Here is an 18040-nt window from a genome sequence, read left to right on the forward strand (position 1 = left end):
GAGATTCTTTAAATATAGGATCATGAAATCTGCAAAGAGGGAGAGTTTTACTTCTTCTTTAGCTATTTGGATCCCATTTGTTTGTCTCTTGCCTTATTGCTCTGACTAGGAATTCTAATACTATAATGAAGGGGAGTGTAGAGAGTGGAGATCTTTGTCTTATTCCTGATTTTAGAAGGAAATGTTTTTAACTTTTCACCATTAAGTATAATGCTAGCTGTAGGTTTGTCATATACAGCTTTTATTATATTGAGGAATGTTCCTTGGATTCCTAATTTCTCCAGAGCTTTTTATCATAAAGGAGTGTTGAAGCTTGTCAAATGCTTTTTCTGCATCTATTGAGATGATTATGTGTTCTTCTCCTTACTCCTATTGAATTAGGGAGATAGAGTCTGGTCGCCATCTTGGCTGCAGGGCAGATGGTAGGGTAGGGTCTGGCATCTTTTCTTGATGGTGGGAGAAGTTGAAGCCCCCACCTCCCAGGTGATGGGTGTGCCTGAATCCCTGGAGGCAGGGGTGGGCACTTGGCTGATAGGTTATTAAACCTGTCAGTTCATTGCCTGGGACTAGGAGTTTCCTGTGACCCTGCCTCCTGACTTAACCCCATTTAGTCCTAGACCAGTTCAGGTGCCATTACACCATGCCACATGTCTCTGTGTTTTTGTCCCGTCTCTCGTCTCCTGACTGTTTTCCATTCAACATAGCATCCCAGTTCAGCTTTCCATTGGAGCTGAATTGGTTTGTTGCTATTGTGTTAGTCCTTTCTTTCCTTTCTGGCCTTCACAGTACAGTTTCCTAACAGTGTTAAGTGTATTTGCTGGTTGCTGGTCTTTGAGACAGGAATCCACCATGCAGTTGCCAGCCTTTTAATAAAGAATGCAAGAGTCAATCTTTCAAAATGTGGCTTCTCTGATTTCTCAATTTACAACAGAGCTGATGTGTTGAATTACATTAATTTACTGTGTGTATTGCACCAGCTTTACATCTTTGGAATGACTCCCATTTCTCTTATACTTAAGTGCAATACTTAAAAGTAATAATTATAACATTTAGTGGTAATAGGTTTTTAATTTTTCACATCCCTCACTGTTCTTAGACTTGATTTCTATAATAAAAGTATACTTTCATGAGATGTATATCATGTATATCATGATTATATATATGAACCCACAATATGACCTATTGTGTTTCTTTTGTGGTCCCTGCAGTGTGTTGGGAAATGTGAAAATTCAAGACCTTATGTTACATGAGGTCAGTTCACTAAATATCTTGATGTGATAATTGCTTTCAACTACCTTAAGACAGAGTTAGGACAGATAATTGCTGTAGATTTCAAAGCACAGATTCGTCCCATCATCATTTCACGCACCTGAAGTTTCATTGTAATAATAACTGACTCAGGAAGGCTATCTAGTTTGTTTCACAGAAGCTGGTTTATCACTGATGCTTTTCTCTTAAATGGCACATACACAAACATGTAAGCTAGTGATCCACAGTGTGCCCTCTGAGACTGTTGCTATAAGACATAAAGGGTTTTTGTTTAGCTTTTCTCTTTTGGTACTAGAGATGGAACCTGGCCCTTTTGAACTACAACTCAGCCCAAAGACACAGTATTTTATTCGTATAGTCATGTTCAGGATTGAAAATGTATCAGGTTGAAAGTGTATCCCACCGATTCTCTAATTTTTCCTATACTGTACTTGTTTATAATGAAGTTTAATTTTTTTATGATAATGGGGATTGAACTTAGGGCTTCATGCCCACTTGGCTTATTTGCTTGGCTGACTTTCTGCCATTTGAACCATGATTCCAGCCTACCTTATTGCTGGTTATTTTGGAGATAGAATCTCATGGGTTTTTCTTCTCCAGGCTGGCTTTGAAACAGGATCCTTGTATCTCAGCCTCCTGAGTAGCTAAGATTACAAATGTGAGCTGCTGGTGCCAGGCTGATAAAGTTTAATTTATAAATTAGGCACAGTGAAATATTAGCAACAATACCTAGTAATGAAATAGTAGTTATAATAGTTTCAATAATATACTTTAAAATTACATGAAAGTGGTTTTTCCCTCTTGTTGAAAATTACTCTATTGTACTTTCACCTTTACATCTAACAGAAACACTTCACAACTTCTCTTGGCATAATGAGATTACCAGCATTGCTACTCTTGCCATCATTAAACATAAGCACCATGATAGTAGGAAAGTTGATCTGGTAACTGACAGATACTAAGTGACTAAGCAGGACTTAGCATTATATCTCTCTCTATATATATCTATAGTTATAGATATATCTATATCTATATATATCTATAGCTATAGTTATAGCTGTAGCTCTCTCTCTATCTAATCTATATTGTACACATACAAAGGGATGATTCATGTCCTTGGAGGAACTTGGTGAGACTGTGAAGTCCTATAGTACTAGAAAGATGTACAGTTAAAAACTTAATAATATTTTTATTTCTGAAATTTCCCATTTCAAAGCTTTGACTATAATTAACCCCATTAACTGAAGCAATGGAAAGTAAAACTGTAGTTAGAGGGGACTGCTGCCTTGAACAAAATTGCAACATTAATATGAATCCTGAATTTTAGTATTGTTTCTTGGTTTTGCTTTTCAACAACTTATATAATTATCCATTCCCAATTAAATTCATACAGAGCATTTCAGAGTATCTTTAGGAGCTCCCCCACAACTGTTCATGAACATACCTGCAACTTCCTCCTCATTCTTCTTCTTCAAGAACTTAATCCCAAATACAAACCTCTGTTCTGAGCCATTGAAATTCTCCAGTAGCAGGTATATCACAGAACTTTTGGTCAGGGAAAACTCTTTTTTAAATCCTCCTTCCATTTTTCTTTCACTTTACTGGGGAAAAGGTATAGAACTCATACCTTTCAATTCAATCCCTGTTGAGATGGAGACATTTCATGGTTGAGTTATCTCAGTAGTGTCTCTGACTCTTAGTTAACTAATAGCCATAATTAAAATGGGTATCACCTGGGTATGGATTAAATCATTGACAACATGTGGTATTCTATGCTGTCTTTGCACTGGTTTATTTCATGTGTTTCTGACTTTTGTTCATGACTTGACTGACAATAATTCCTTCTTTATTTTTTCTGTACTTCTGGGAAGATATTGCTTCTGTAGGTTTTACACAGTAGAGACAAACTTGCCTGATTGTGACCCCTAACCTATGCAGTAAATCCTCTGAAATTAATTTTAGTTCTTTCTGATCTGTGCCCCACATGACTCCTCCCAAGATTTCATTATTAGATTTTGACAGCCTTTTAAATTTGTAAGTGCCACAAATTTGTCACTAGAGATGAATGGGTAAAAGAAAATTCCTTGCAGTAAAGGATATGGGTAGAATATTTCAAGTGACAGATCTACATCAATAATGTTAATGTTTATGGAGTGATGAAAACCATATAAGTCTTAAGCCAGAATCTTGTTTCAGCTGAGTCCCAGAAATTTTGACCACAGAGGCCAAGACACATTCCATTTATTCCAACAAATGTTTTTTCCAAGTCCTTTCTGACTGTCTGAAAGACAACTGTCCCTCTTGAATGCCTGAAAACCAAAAAGATGACTTGTCTTGTCCCTTGTGTTTATCCTCTGGCGATAGTTTTGAGAATTTTTACATCATACTTACTGACTTCTGGATTTATTTGCATGCCAGAGATTGCTTTTTTGAAAAATACTGAGGAACCACAGGGCTGGGGCTTTCCTTGTCTCATGAACACCATGAGTTGCTTTTGATTTTTTGCAGAAGAATGTTAGTATTTGGGGAACTAAAAAGTTCAATCCAGAGGAAATTAAGAAAAAAACAGCTGAAACTATCCTGACTGTGATGCCAGCAAGTATGTATGTGTTGTTATTTGTGTGTGTGTGTGTGTGTGTGTGTGTGTGTGTGTGTGTGTACACGCATGTGTGCGTGCACGTGTGTGTATGCACGTGTATGCCAGTCCTGGGCTTGAACTCAGGGCCTGGGCACTGTCCCTGAGCTTCTTTTTGCTCAGTGTTAGCCCTATAGCACTTGAGCCGCTGCGCCACTTAGAGATAAGAATCTTATGGACTTACCTGCCAAAGCTGGTTTTGAACATATCCTTAGATCTCAGCTTCCTGAGTAGCTAAGATTACAGGCCTGAACCACTGGTATACTGGTTTTTACTTCTTTAATTAAAAGAAGTATTAACTAAAATCAGAATGTTTAAAAAATCTGTGAGCCATTGAAGAACGTTTTTTTCTTCCATTTATTTGCTCAGCATTTGTTAGTTTTCTTAAAAAACAAAACAAAATATACCAACAAGCAGTGTACCATGGTGCACACCTGTAAATCCATACACTGTGGAGGTGGAGATGGGGGTCCAAGGTCAGCCAGGAGAAAGCAATACTTCATCTAAAAATAATAAAGCAAAAATAGCTGGGTGATATGGAATTTTCCACATCCAGGTTTCCACATCATATATATTAACAAACTTATCATGTATTTACCAAAATTACCTGGCAGTGATAGCATAATAATATAGCAAACAGAGTGATTTTTACAATGGAAATTTCACAGTACACAAAATACTATTATATACAAAAGTAGGGTTCTCAAATTGAGCCATTATAATGAAGTAATGTTCTAATCAGTAGTAGTCATAGTTGTAGTAGTAGTGGATGATGATGATGATGATGAAGAAGAAGAAACAGTACTTAACAGATAGCATGAGATGCTCTTTCCATTCTACAGCTAATGATACTAAGGTAGTATTTTTTGCCTGCTCCATAATTATTATTACCATCATTTTTATTAATATAGCCTGGTAAGAGGGTTTCTGTGGTAGAGAGCTCTTCCCTAACAAGCATAAGACCCTGAATTCAATCCACAGGACTGTAAGGAAAATAAAATTCCCCCCTCCCACCAATGAAATAAAATATAATAAAATAGAGCCAGGGCTTTGCAGTCTGGCTATTGGATTCACATTTTCACTGCACTCATCTTTCCTTGTATAGACTTGTATACTGTAGAATGTAGCACTAAGAAAGCTATCTATGAGGGCTGGGAAGGTGGCTCAGTGGTAGAGCACTTGCCTTGCATGCATGAGGCCCTGGGTTTGATTCCTCAGCACCACATAAGCAGGAAAAAAAAAGCCCGAAGTGGCACTGTGGCTCAAGTGGTAGAGTGCTAGCCTTGAGCTGAAGAGCTGAGGGACAGTGCCCAGGCCCAGAGTTCAGGCCCACGACCGGACCCTCCCCCCCCAAAAAAAAAGAAAAAAAGCTATCTATGAGACTATCACCCCAACTTTCTTTTTTATCTACACAATCCTCAAATCTTAACCCATAATTCTAGAATTACAGAATTACAGGCATGTATATAGAATTACAGGCACGAAATACCAGTGCCTATCTTTAGAATAATTGTTTTTATGGTACTGGACTTTGAACTCTAGTGCTTATGCCATAGCTCCAGTTTGTTTTTGCTTTTATTATTTTTCAAGTTAGGTCTCACATTTTGCTTGAGCCAGCCTGGACTGGTCGTAGTATTGATAGTTCCTTTTTACTGGAATGATAGCTGTGGACTTCCCATGCCCAGCTTTTTTATTGGTTTAGATAGTCTTATGAAGTTTTTACCAGGCTAGTTTTGAAGCTTATTTCTCCAGATCTCAGTCTCCTGATTACCTAGGATTACAGGGTGAATTCAGCTTAGGACAATATTCTTCTAACATGTATGTTTTATTTCTACCATACCAGTAGTTTCTTTTGATTTCCTGGATTATTAATATAATTTTTTAAACTTTGTAATAGTCAGCCTCCATGATGCTAATTATACAGTAAATGACAGTTATTTAAAGAAGAAAATTATTTTGTTGAAAAACTTATCACATTGTTCTTTTCTTTACATATTGCTACTGATCACTGAAAACTTTTTATCAAGTTGCATTTGGGAACCACTTTACTTCACCATGCTGTTTTTTGGTGAATAGTTAATTTTCAGCTTGCCCTTTTTTTGGACCTTAAGTGTTTGCTGGATTTTTATCTAGCAAATTTTTGTTATTGTTTGAAGTTTGACTAGAAAAACCAAATTTAGGAAACTTATATTTTTCAGATTTGTGGTAAAAGGTACAATCATATATCCTGCTTTTTTGTGCTTTGATTTCCTCATCTGTGAATTAAATTCTATGATTTCTAGCCCCTTAACTTTGCTATTTTAAAAGACCCTTAAACACTCTCTGCAACACTCTTTGGGCTCTTTGCAATGAATAAAGGTGGTAATCATAAGGACTTTGCTATTTATCTTTTTTCAACTTTAAAAATTTTAAAAATACTTTTCTTATTTTTAAGTGGTATGCAAAGGATTTGCCATTCACCAAAGCAGTTTATGAATACAGTGCATCTTGATCAATGTTACTCCTTTCAACTTTCTCACCCACACCTCTCCAACCTTAATTTTGTTATATGTTGAATTCTTTTGGAATTTAACCAAGTAGTTTTTGTGTAGTGCATCTTGATCTGTGTCATATCTTAAACATTTTCACTACTCTTTGACCTATCCCTTATATTTGTCAATTTTGTGATATATACAATGAATTTCTGCCTCCATTCCCCTCCCTTACCCCTTCATTCTATCTCTCTGCCCTTGCATCCCCTCCACCTTTGCCCCCTTTGTAAGTACCCATTTCCTAGTACTTGCTTTTTTTTAATGCATTTGTTTTAAAAAAAAAAAAATCAGATGGCAGTCTCCTCAGAACAAATGCAGTTACCCAGAAGAAAAAAAACAAAAAAGAAAGAATACCAGTTGAAGAGACATTTTTATTCCTTTTCTTCTAATTCTCATGTTTGCCTGCTCACATCTTAACTGTGCACTGTGAAAGCACCAACCAGTATTGGAAATGTTCCAAAGCAGTCAAGTTTCCTTTGAGAAAACAGTACATCTGTCATTCATAACTGAGTTGGTTAGGTGGCAAATCATAATTATTTTCAGTGTGTCAAATGAAATGATACAGTTGATCCTTCTTAGTGACAGAAGGATGAAAAAATTAGAGGGAAAGGGAATGGGAGAAAGTAAATTATAGTTTTATAATAGAAAAGACTAGTGCCCTGTCAAAGCAAGTTGCCATGTTGTTGTGTTAGAAATCACTTACTTTTCCCTCTGTGATTGTACAGTTGCCACTTGCATAAGATTTGTAATAAGAACATGATACAGAATTTTAAAAATGTATCTGTTTTCACAGAACACTTTTAGTCATGGTAAATATACTGTAAATGGGTAGAAAATACTTTACGAACAAAAAGTGTGTTCATGATTATTACAACCTTTCCCTTGAAAAATAAAATAAGTAAAGTCTATAGACTTCTTTTTGCAACCCAAATAAGAGAGCTGAAAAAGACGGGCATTGTGTTTCCAAGTGTGGGTATAGCCAGGCTCTATGCCTCAGTTCTGTAATCCTAGCTACTCAGGAGCCCAAGATCTGAAGGATAACCATGTGAGATCAGCCCAGTTAAAAAGTTTGGAGACCCATCTTGGCCAATAGCTTGGCATGGAGGTTTGTGCTTGGCATCCCAGTCATCACAGAAAACATAAATAGGAGAAATACAGTTGAGGCTGGCCTAAAAAGCAAGACCCTGTCTCAAAAATAACCAAAGCAAAAAGTATTGAAGATGGGGCTAAATGTGTCCCAAATGTAGATCACCTGCTGAGTTCAAACCCTAATACCAAAAAAGAAAAAAAGCTAGGCATATTGGTGAATACCTATAATTCCAGTACTTGGGAGACTGAGGCTGAGGTAGGAAGATTCCAAGTTTGAGACTGGAACACACACACACATGCACGCACACATGCACACACACACACACACACACACACACACACACACACACACACACACACACACACACACACACGTCACATGTGGCTTAAGAGATAGAGCCCTTTGTGTTCAGCTACATCCTAGCTCTGTGCTCTGTTTATTCCACCCATCGGTACTTCAGTTTTCCTGCTCTGTAAAAGGTAATAACAGTTCAAGCACACAGAGTTGTGAGAATGAATTAGATCAGCATTGTGTGATTCAGATTACTCCTAGCAAGCATTACAAATATCTGTCATTATTACTATAAAATGAATCTTCTTGTATTGGGACTTTGAAGAACTTTGATAGTTTAGTGTAGATTCCTATAACACTTTGCATTTTGCCCCTTCATGGAAACAACTGAGGATGAAGGATTCTAACCTGAAAATTTAGCCCTGTCACAGTTACTTATGAGTACTATGATAAAAGATTAAGAACCTTACCCAATAAAAGTTATTGGATGTATATAGAAAGGATTCTGGAGGTAACACTCCTTACTGCTTATAAATAGCAACTGCAGAAAAGTTTCACTTTTGCGCTTACAGGATGCACAGTTCCTGTTTCTGAATTCTCAACCTTCTATACCATGATGCCTCCATTCGTGGTTTAATGTTATTGTGTTACATATTATGTTAGATATTCATCCTTTGAATGTTTTGCTGAAGAAATGCCCCCTTAACCTCAAACTCTATACATTTAACTGCTAACGGGACCTTACAATTCAGAGGTGTAAAAGACTTTGCAGGGCTGGGAAGGTGGCTCAGTGGTAGAGCGCTTGCCTTGCATGCATGAGGCCCTGGGTTCGATTCCCCAGCACCACATAAGCAAAAAGAAAAAAAGCCGGAAGTGGCGCTGTGGCTCAAGTGGTAGAGCGTTAGCCTTGAGCTGAAGAGCTGAGGGACAGCGCCCAGACCCAGAGTTCAGGCCCCACAACCGGACCCAAAAATAAATAAATAAATAAATAAAAATAAAAGACTTTGCAGATTTCACATGTTTACAAAAGCATTCCTAACCTCCCTCCACAAATTCTCCCACAAATTTAAACTAAAGCGACTAATCGCTTTGTCTTTTTTCCCCACATCTATTAATGAGATCGCGACCCACCCATTCAGTAAAGCTATACAAACCTCATTAAAAAGTGCTTTTAATTAAAAACCTGAGACCACACTCAGGTCTTCCTCAGGGCCACCCACAGCTCCTTGCCACCTGGGCCTTCTCGGCACAACTGCTTACTTCATCAAGACATTAGGAGACTCACCATTCCCCTGTTATGTGACCTAATCATAGGAATAACATCCGATTACCTTTGCCACATTCTGCTTAGAAGCCAGTCACAGGCTTTACAGTCAAGGTAAGGGAGTTACACAGCAGTGGGTATCACAAGGGTCACCTTAGGGTCTGGCAGTCACAGAATTAATGACGAAGTGTCACTTTCCTTAGTACTCACTCAATTCACTATGCTTTTTTCTTTTTTGCCTTGCTGGAGATTGAATTTAGGATCTGGAATAAGCTATCTACCTCTTTGCTGTTACATTTCCAGCCCTCACTGTGACTCAGAGGATGAAGTTTACCACTTCTTCCTATTAGAATGAAGGACTAAGCCTCCAAAATTTTTCATTCAGAGCAGCAGATTTTTATGACAAACGTACTTTTCTGAACCAAAAGACGGTAGAGTTTCAAGAAAAAGGAAAGAGGTTAGCTAGAATGTTTACTATATGGCAACTATATGTTAACATAAAGAAGGTACCTTTTCATGTTTCTCAATGTCAGAAAAAGTCTTGCACATTAAGATGGAAATTAGTTCTTAATTAAAAAACTTATCCAAAACAAACTCTCAGTTCTAAACTGAGATTTATGCTAATAGAATATTCCCAATGATAATTTGAAGACTTAATAAAATGACTCTTGATCTTGTTTGGGTAGCTAATCTTTAAGAACAATATTTAGTTCTATGCCCCAGGATTCTTTCTTTGGTAAGCAGGAATTAGTAACATCTGTATCCACCTTCTAAATTCCAGTCTTCATTTCTTCAACTGTATAACCTAAGCCTTGTCCACACCTAATCTTGTGATGACTTATAGAGATATTTAAAAAAAACAAGTCACAATGTTATATTGAGCTTTAAAAGTTTATACCTAAAAGTAGCATTTTCATACCAAAAATATTTTTCCTTAAATCTATAAGTTGTGCCTTAGAGTTTGTACCTGTTTTGAGGTGTGCTATTTGTCCTTTCTGATAATGGTGCATATGTTTTAATTATGTCCATTATGAGATAGTCCATTATGAGATAATGATAAAAGTATCCTATGCATGAGTTTCACCAAGCTTAACTTCAGCAGAGTTTAAAATAAAAGAAGCTTACTTTTTCTGAATTCCCAGAAAAAAGAACCTAAATGTTTCTTTTTCTTTTTTTAAGTTTTAGCAAGGATTTATTTTAGTGTAATAGGGTTAAAGAGAAGGAAACAGAAACTATGAGAGAAACATTTCTGTAACCCATGAAGGAAATGGTTGTTAAAGATTCAAAATGATGGTTCTTATCTGTGGCTTTTATACTTTTTGAGCTGGGCTAAAATGTAAAGTAATCCAGTCTAGCAACTCATAATCTTTAGACAATGATTTGAGGTAGGTAAGATAGATGTGGCTCACCCAAAACCCAGATAACCTTTGAAATTCTTTGCTACTTATGTCCTTTCATTTGTTTCTGTTTTCACCCCTTTATGAAGAATTCCCAGGTTTTAACCATTAAAAATAAAATTAGCTCCTACTGTGCCTCCTAATCACATAACTGAGCATTTAAAAGGAGAAACGGGCTTCTTCTTGTGATAGGGATGAAAGAGCCAATTTAAAATGGGTGATGTTGAGAAAAGCAAGAAGAGTTTTGTTCAGAAGTATGCCTAGTGCCACACTGTTGAAAAGGGAGGCAAGCAGAACACTGGGCCTAATCTTCATAGTCTGTTTGGTCGAAAGACAGGTCAAGCAGCTGGATTCACTTACACAGATGCCAGCAAGAACAGAGGCATCACCTGGGGAGAGGATACACTGATGGAGTATTTGGAGAATCCCAAAAAGTACATCCCTGGAACAAAAATGATCTTTGCTGGCATTGAAAAGGGAGAAAAGACAGATTTGATAGCTTATCTCAAAAAAAGCCACAAATGAGTAATAGCTACTGCCTTGTTTATTTATTGCAAAACAAATGTCTCATGGCTTTTTAATGTATACTATAATTCAGTTGATCTCTAATATCAGATTTCAGATCATGAATGGCTGGCAGAATATTTTTAGATGGTCTTGGTTTAAGTAAAACTGGCTTGTGGTTAGGTGAATATGATCTTTAAAAAAATACTCTGAATTTTCCACTTTTAGTCATATGATTGGAGTTACTAATGTTCAGTTTTCAGCAAGATAGGGAATAATTCCATCTCCAAATCTGTTAAAGATTGGCTTTATATTCAGAGAACATTTTTAAATACTGGGGAAATCCCTTCACTGTCTCAGAATCAAGCAAAATTCACCAGTTAAAGTCAGTGGCTGAAGATGAGGAAGCAATGTCTCTATTTTTGGTCTTGACTATGCCAATTTAATTAGAATTCCCTGTCTCTGAAATCTGCCTTTTACTTATTGAAAGGCATTTTAGTGTGGCTTATGTATAAATGTCAAATAAAGAATATTTAACACTTGCACATTTTATAGTTCTGTAAGTTCAGATGCTTTTAAAAGTGACTGTGATAGATACAATACTGACTTTATTTTTGAATTCTTTGCTAAGACAGACTAAGTTATAATTCAGGATTTTCTTTATGCAGCTATTCAGAAACACAAAATTGTGGGACTACTGTGTGTGTTTAATTGATAGTGGTGCTTGTTGCCAACTTTTTAGAGAAAAGCTTTTAAATAGAAGGGATAATTTATAAATTATAAGACTTAAGCTAATTAATGATAAATATTACATGAAAAAAGAAGGAGATATGGTCTGAGGGGAGCTTATCTACTTTTTCAGTTCATTTCCTAGTTTTAACTTCTGAGTCTGGCCTTGTAGATACTTGTTGAAAAAAATATTTCCTTCCCTGTCTCTTCATGTATTTTTTCCTCCTGCATTTCCCCCTAAATGACTGGGTCCCTTTTAATCTTAAAAAAGGTGTAAAAGGTTGATAGTCCACCTTTCATAGCTGCTTCTTGCTGAGAGTGGACCATTGGCCCTTGATTGACAGATTGCCACCATCAGAACCAGAAAATTATCAGGATCAGAAGACATCAAGTTAGCTTTAAAGTTAGGCAAGTAGTGAATCTTTTGAACTTCATGGTTTCAGCAATTACCATGTTGTTCTGTTGAAGTGAAGAGGAAGCTTAGTTTGGGATGTAGAGCTGGCAATTCATATATTCTTCTGGGTATAACATATCGGATGCATGAGGTGAAATGTTTAATATATTTCCACGAAAGTTGGAGAGTAACTGGATTGTGAGATGTAACTTGTAACTCAAGTTTGACAATTTGTGTTACAGAGGATGGATAAGGGAGAGGTTCTTCAGCTCTCCAGTTTCCATGCAGAATCATAGGTTCTTGCGATCCCGTCAGAAGAGAATTTCAGGATGTCTGATAAAAAGAAGGGTCTCACAAGATGAAAATTTTGTCAAGGATTTAGTTTACTGTAACTTAGTTAAAGTGGGAAGAAATGGGAGAGGAAAAATATTTCCTGCCCCATGCAAGAAATGGGAGTTAAGACTCTGTTTCCAATTAAAAGCATCACCCATTATTAGAGGTAAGATGTGAGTTAACAAACTTTTTCTTGAACTAGAATCCTACCTAGAACTATTTGCATGAGGATTTTCAGCTTGGAATGGGAGGGCCTGTGGCCATGATCAGCCTTTGTGTATTACATTAGAGCATCTTAGATTTTACTTAAAAATTTCTTCTTATGAATTTGCTGTTGATTATGATGGCTAAAAAGGTTTCCTATAAATTCCTATATAAGTTCCATATTGCCAATGTTCTTTTATTTTAGGACAACTCTTTCTTAAACTAAATCCCCAGCTTCAACTGAAAGAATCTAAGGCTCAACCACTAGAAATTTGTCTGTTTCTTCCTTCAAGTTTATCCAGTACCTACCATGCATTAAGAAGAATGTTGGTCAGGCGCTGGTGGCTCACTCCTGTAATCCTCGCTACTCAGGAGTTTGAGATCTGAGGATTCCGGTTCAAAGCCAGCCTGGGCAGGAAAGACTGTGAGACTCTTATTTCCAGTAAACCATTCAGAAAACCAGAAGTGGCACTGTGGCTCACATGTAGAGTGCTAGTCTTGAGCTGAAGAGCTCAGGGATAACGCCTGGGCCCATGACTGACAAAAACAAAAATAAAAAAGAAGAATGTTGTTAGAAAGTGGAAATACAAACAATAACCTATATACCTAGAAAGCACACAAATCCACAAATAACCCAGTATTCAGAAAAAGTGAAATGATAGTACTACCAAGTATTTGTTTACTTACATATGTGAACATGCAACAGATGATAGATACATTCATGAAAAAGCAGAAAATGAGGAAAAGTATTTGGGGTTGGGGCAGTTAAAGAGCCCAAACTTCATTTCTGCCAGTGCAGAAAGCTAAGAATGGATGATTTCAGAAGTCTAGAGTACCTGGGTGCTCTGTTGTCATGTCCATATGGAGGAAGGGGACATATAAATAAAGGGAACCTTGCCTTTCTATATTAATACTATTACTGTGGAAACATATTGATCCGGTGATGGCATTGTCAGCCTCTTGTCTAATGGGGAAAAATGAGCTGTCTTTAGTAATAATTAACTGCGGGGGGGGGGGGGGTGATTCTTACCCAGCTGCCCATCTGGCCACATACATATGTATGTGTGCGTGTGTGCGTGCATGTGTGTTCGGGGAGAATAAATTGTATTCCTAGAACTCACTACTAGAAATAATATCAAGGAATCTAACAAAACACTGAAACAAGAACACAGGGTGACCCATTGCAATAAGTATACACAGAAGACAGTATGTTACAAACGAACTTTGTAACTTCGGGGATGGGGGAGGAATAGTAAGTAGGATAACAACAAGGGAGAAAGGGAAGGGGTAACAATGATCGACAAGTAATGTACTCATGGCCTTACTCATGTAACTGTAGCCCCTCTGTATAATATCTTAACAATAAAATTTTAAAAAAGAAATATTATCAAGGAATCTTATTTCTACAGTTTAGGATTTTCTTTAGCTTTGTGTTAATATCACCTTTTATCTCCACTTCTTGTTGTTTAAACAAAGTTTACACACTGGGCTGTCAACATGTCTGCATATGAGGAGGATATTTTCTTGTCCCCACCCACTCATAATTTCAGACTACAGTTTGTACACACTGTTTTAGTTTATTAGTAGGTAACACACTGTTGTTCTAAATCTTGGCACCTAATTTTTTTCTGAAGTCTAGTTTTATGACATGGCCATAAATCTGTAAAAATAAAAATTTAAAATAGAAATGTAGACTCTTTTGTATTATGTCAGGTCCAAAATTTCTTGCTCTTGGGTGTGCATTTCTTCATGCCTGTGTCATGAACCAAGGATTATGTTTACGCTGGGTGACCACACATGGGGCAGATAGGTGTGGTCCAGTTTAGTTGTGTTTAATAGTTTCTCATTTATGGTAAAGTAGATAGTATACTGTTTTGGTTTGGAAAAGTCTGTATGCAAAGCAGACATTTAGGATTTATGGACCATTACTTAACTAGTATTGCTCCTGTCTTTCCTCCACCATATCAACCTGTATCCACTAGGGGACATAAGAGCACCTGCTCGAAGACAGAATGAAAGTTGGATTAAAATTTAGATGTAGACTATTAGGGACATACATGAAGACTTGTTTATTGTCATGATTTATAAAGAACTTATACATTGTAATTAAAATTTTTTTATTTTAGGTTTTTATTTATTTATTTATTTTATTGTGAAAATACTGTACAGAGGGGTTACAATTACATGGGCAAGACAATGAGTACATTTCTTATCAAGCATTGTAGCCTCCTCCTTTGTTTCCCCTTCCTATCCCTTCCCATCCTCCCCCCCCCCCCCCCCCCGCCTCCCCACCCAATCTTCCTCCCCTCCCCCCCCACCAGTTGTAAAGTTCATTTTTCCACATAACGACTTATACATCCCATTGTTGCAATGGGTCCACCTGTATCCCTATTTAAAGTATTTGTTTTTTTTTTCCTTTCCCTCCACAAATTATAACAACATAAAATACAGTGAAAGCAGGGGTTATACCATGGGGGAGGGACATACAAAGCAACAAAGAAATAATCTTATAGATGTGTTAGAAACAATCATTTGAAAGAAAAAAAAACATTTGAATACATATCTTAGGGCTCATTTCCCTAACATCAACTTATCTGACCTTTTCTGCTTGACTCAGACATATACTAGTTATTGCAAATAAGGGAAACCATGGGACCTAAGAATATAAACACCATGGGAACTGCTGAAAATTAGGAATGAGACCAAGCAAACAGTGGATTTGCAAATTTGTGGCATCTAACTTGCTATTTTTCTTAACTGATTTCTCACATGGTCTTCTGAAGTTATGCTGAGAGTGACTATGGCTTTGATAATTCTGTATGTGTAAGTATATAGAAAAGAATCAGATGAGACATCTAAGAAGAGCATCTACTATCAGATTCCAGTGTATAAAACCCAGAAATATTCTTTGCTTCATACTCCACCACCTGCTCTAGTACACAAAATCCAGAAATAGTCTTCATTTTATATACCAGCCACCTGCTCTACTGCAGTGTGTGTGTGTGTGTGTGTGTGTGTGTGTGTGTGTGTGTGATAGAGATAGAGAGAGACAGAGACAGAGAGAGACAGAGACAGAGAGACGGAGAGTATGAGTGTGTGTGTTAAAGACTTCTGTGTTCCCTTGTAAACTGATTGAGCTAACAATTTAGAAATACGGGGCTTTGTTTACAGTTAATTTTAGGTATGTGTAATCTTACTAAAAAATGCAAGGATTTTAAGTGATAGTTCATGTTGTCTGTTAACTGGAGCACTTAATTCACTAAATGTAGATGTTTGTATGACTGATGTAATATCTGTATTCTGCTGGAAGCTAGTTGTTTCATGTAACTTGGTATTCTACTCTTCATTTTCTGACTTACTTTGGTTAGAAGAATCAAATAACTTTTAGTTTTTTTTATTTTAATATCATTAAATTTCAGCTATACCACTTTATTTTTTTTCTTAGTGGTATTCTAGGAGTTATTTTTTGTATTCTTCTCTTTTCACAGTCTACATGGCTAGTATTATGCCACCTTACCACTCTTCTCTATGGGTTTTCATGCATATCCCCAAATACTATAGTATAATTTTTGCTTCAAATGTTTATATATTTAATTAAAATTATAATATATACACAGTCACATTTTGCAAGGTATTTTCCATCTGTTGTCAGTTATTCCTAAGTTTAAAATTGTCTTTAACATTTTTTAAGAGTACGGGTCTGATGACAATGTCTCACTTATATAAAAATCCTTTTATTTTCCCTTTATTTTTGAAAGGTGTAGAATTTGAAGTTGGAAGGGTATGTGTTCGAAGGGGAGGTCATAAATGTAGTACTTTAAAGATGCCACATCACTGTCTCTGAGCCTTGCTTTTTTTTCCTCCCGTAAGACTTTTGCTTCCTGGCATTGTTGCTCCTCCATGTGCTTTTTGGCTTTTGTTTTCTGGTTTCTTTACTTTTGTTAAATGTTTTTCAAAAGAATTTGGGAAGTTTTTGTTGTTGGTTCTTCAAGGATTTGTCTGTTCAGTTTTCCTCAGGATTTCCATTACACATATTTACACATCACTGGGCTTCCCTGCCCTCCCTTCTTTATCTTGATCTTCAAATTAGGACAATTTCTGTTCATCTCTCTTTCATGTTTACTAATTTGTTTTTCTCTGCTTCAGTCTATTAATTAATTTAATCCATTATTTTTTTCCGTTTTCATATACTGTTTTTCAGTTTTCAGTTACTCATTTTAGTTTCCATGGGTCTTCTGTTATTTTCCATCAGATCCTTGAGCTGCTTTAAAGTTCTTGTATACTGCTTTCAACATCTGGCCCATCCCAAGTTGCTTTCTATTGAATGACTGATTTTCAGCCCCCATTGCTGTACTGTATGTTAAGAATGTAAATTTTGTTATCTCTTTTTGAATTTTACTCTGACAATTATGTAATTGACCATCAGATAAGATGGAATCTGATAGGGACTTTTAGAGCAGTTTTTAACAATGATTCAGAACAAAAGTGAGCTCTGATATACTTTAAGATAGCTCTGATTTACTTTACCTTCACTTAGGTTTAGCCTCACATACAGTCAACATCTAGCCTGCAGAGTACAATAGTTATTACAGTCATATTAACCTATACTAACACATCATGTTCACCAAAATCCATAGTTTAAAATAGGATTCACTTTTGATGTTTTGTGTAGGTTTGGATAAATGTGTACTGACATCTGTCCATTATTATAGAGTTTGAGTCACACAGTGTGTAGCCTTTCAGACTATCTTTTACCTAATAATAAGCACTGTAGGTTCAGTTTATAGTTTGGTAGCTCTTTGGCAATACTGGGGTTTGAACTCAGGGCCTTGCATTTGCTGCTAGGCAGGTGCTCTTCCAGCACTCTTTTTTTTTTTTTTTTTAAACTAATTTTGGAGAGGATCTTGTTTGGTGTCAGGGTCAGTCTTCTCATTATACTTTCCACCATAACTGGAATGACAGAAATGCACTATGTCATACAGAGATTGAGTCTTGCAAACTGTGCCCCCCCTACACACACACGTGCGCACGCGCGCACACACACACACACACACACACACACACACACACACACACACACAGAGCTTTTTCTGTTGAGATTGAGTCTAGCAAACTATGCCCCCACACACACACACATATACTGCCCTGCCCTGCCTCCTAATCTACCTCCTGCATGGCCTTAAACTGTTCCCCCTATCTCAGCCTCCCAAGTAGCTAGGATTATAAATGTCAGCCACCACCCTAGGCAGCTCATTGTTTTTTTGTTTCTGGTTAGAAATTCATTGCCTGGATGAATGAAACCAGAGTTTATTCATTCATTTATTGTCTACTGAAGAGCATCTGCATTGTTTCTACATTTTGAAAGTTACAATTCAACTGTGAGACTTTTTGTATGTACA

General features: G+C 36.8%; 1 protein-coding gene and 1 pseudogene across 2 annotated transcripts in view; both read left to right on the top strand.

The window, feature by feature from the left end:
* The window catches only part of Srbd1 (S1 RNA binding domain 1), a 192268-nt gene that overhangs the window by 141770 nt on the left and 32458 nt on the right, over positions 1-18040 (top strand). The gene's annotated exons all lie outside the window — the stretch shown is intronic.
* LOC122104541 lies at positions 10691-11028 on the top strand (annotated as a pseudogene).

The sequence above is a fragment of the Dipodomys spectabilis genome, unplaced genomic scaffold, assembly GCF_019054845.1.
Source record: "Dipodomys spectabilis isolate Male_0828 unplaced genomic scaffold, ASM1905484v1 ptg000026l, whole genome shotgun sequence".
NCBI lineage: Eukaryota > Metazoa > Chordata > Mammalia > Rodentia > Heteromyidae > Dipodomys > Dipodomys spectabilis.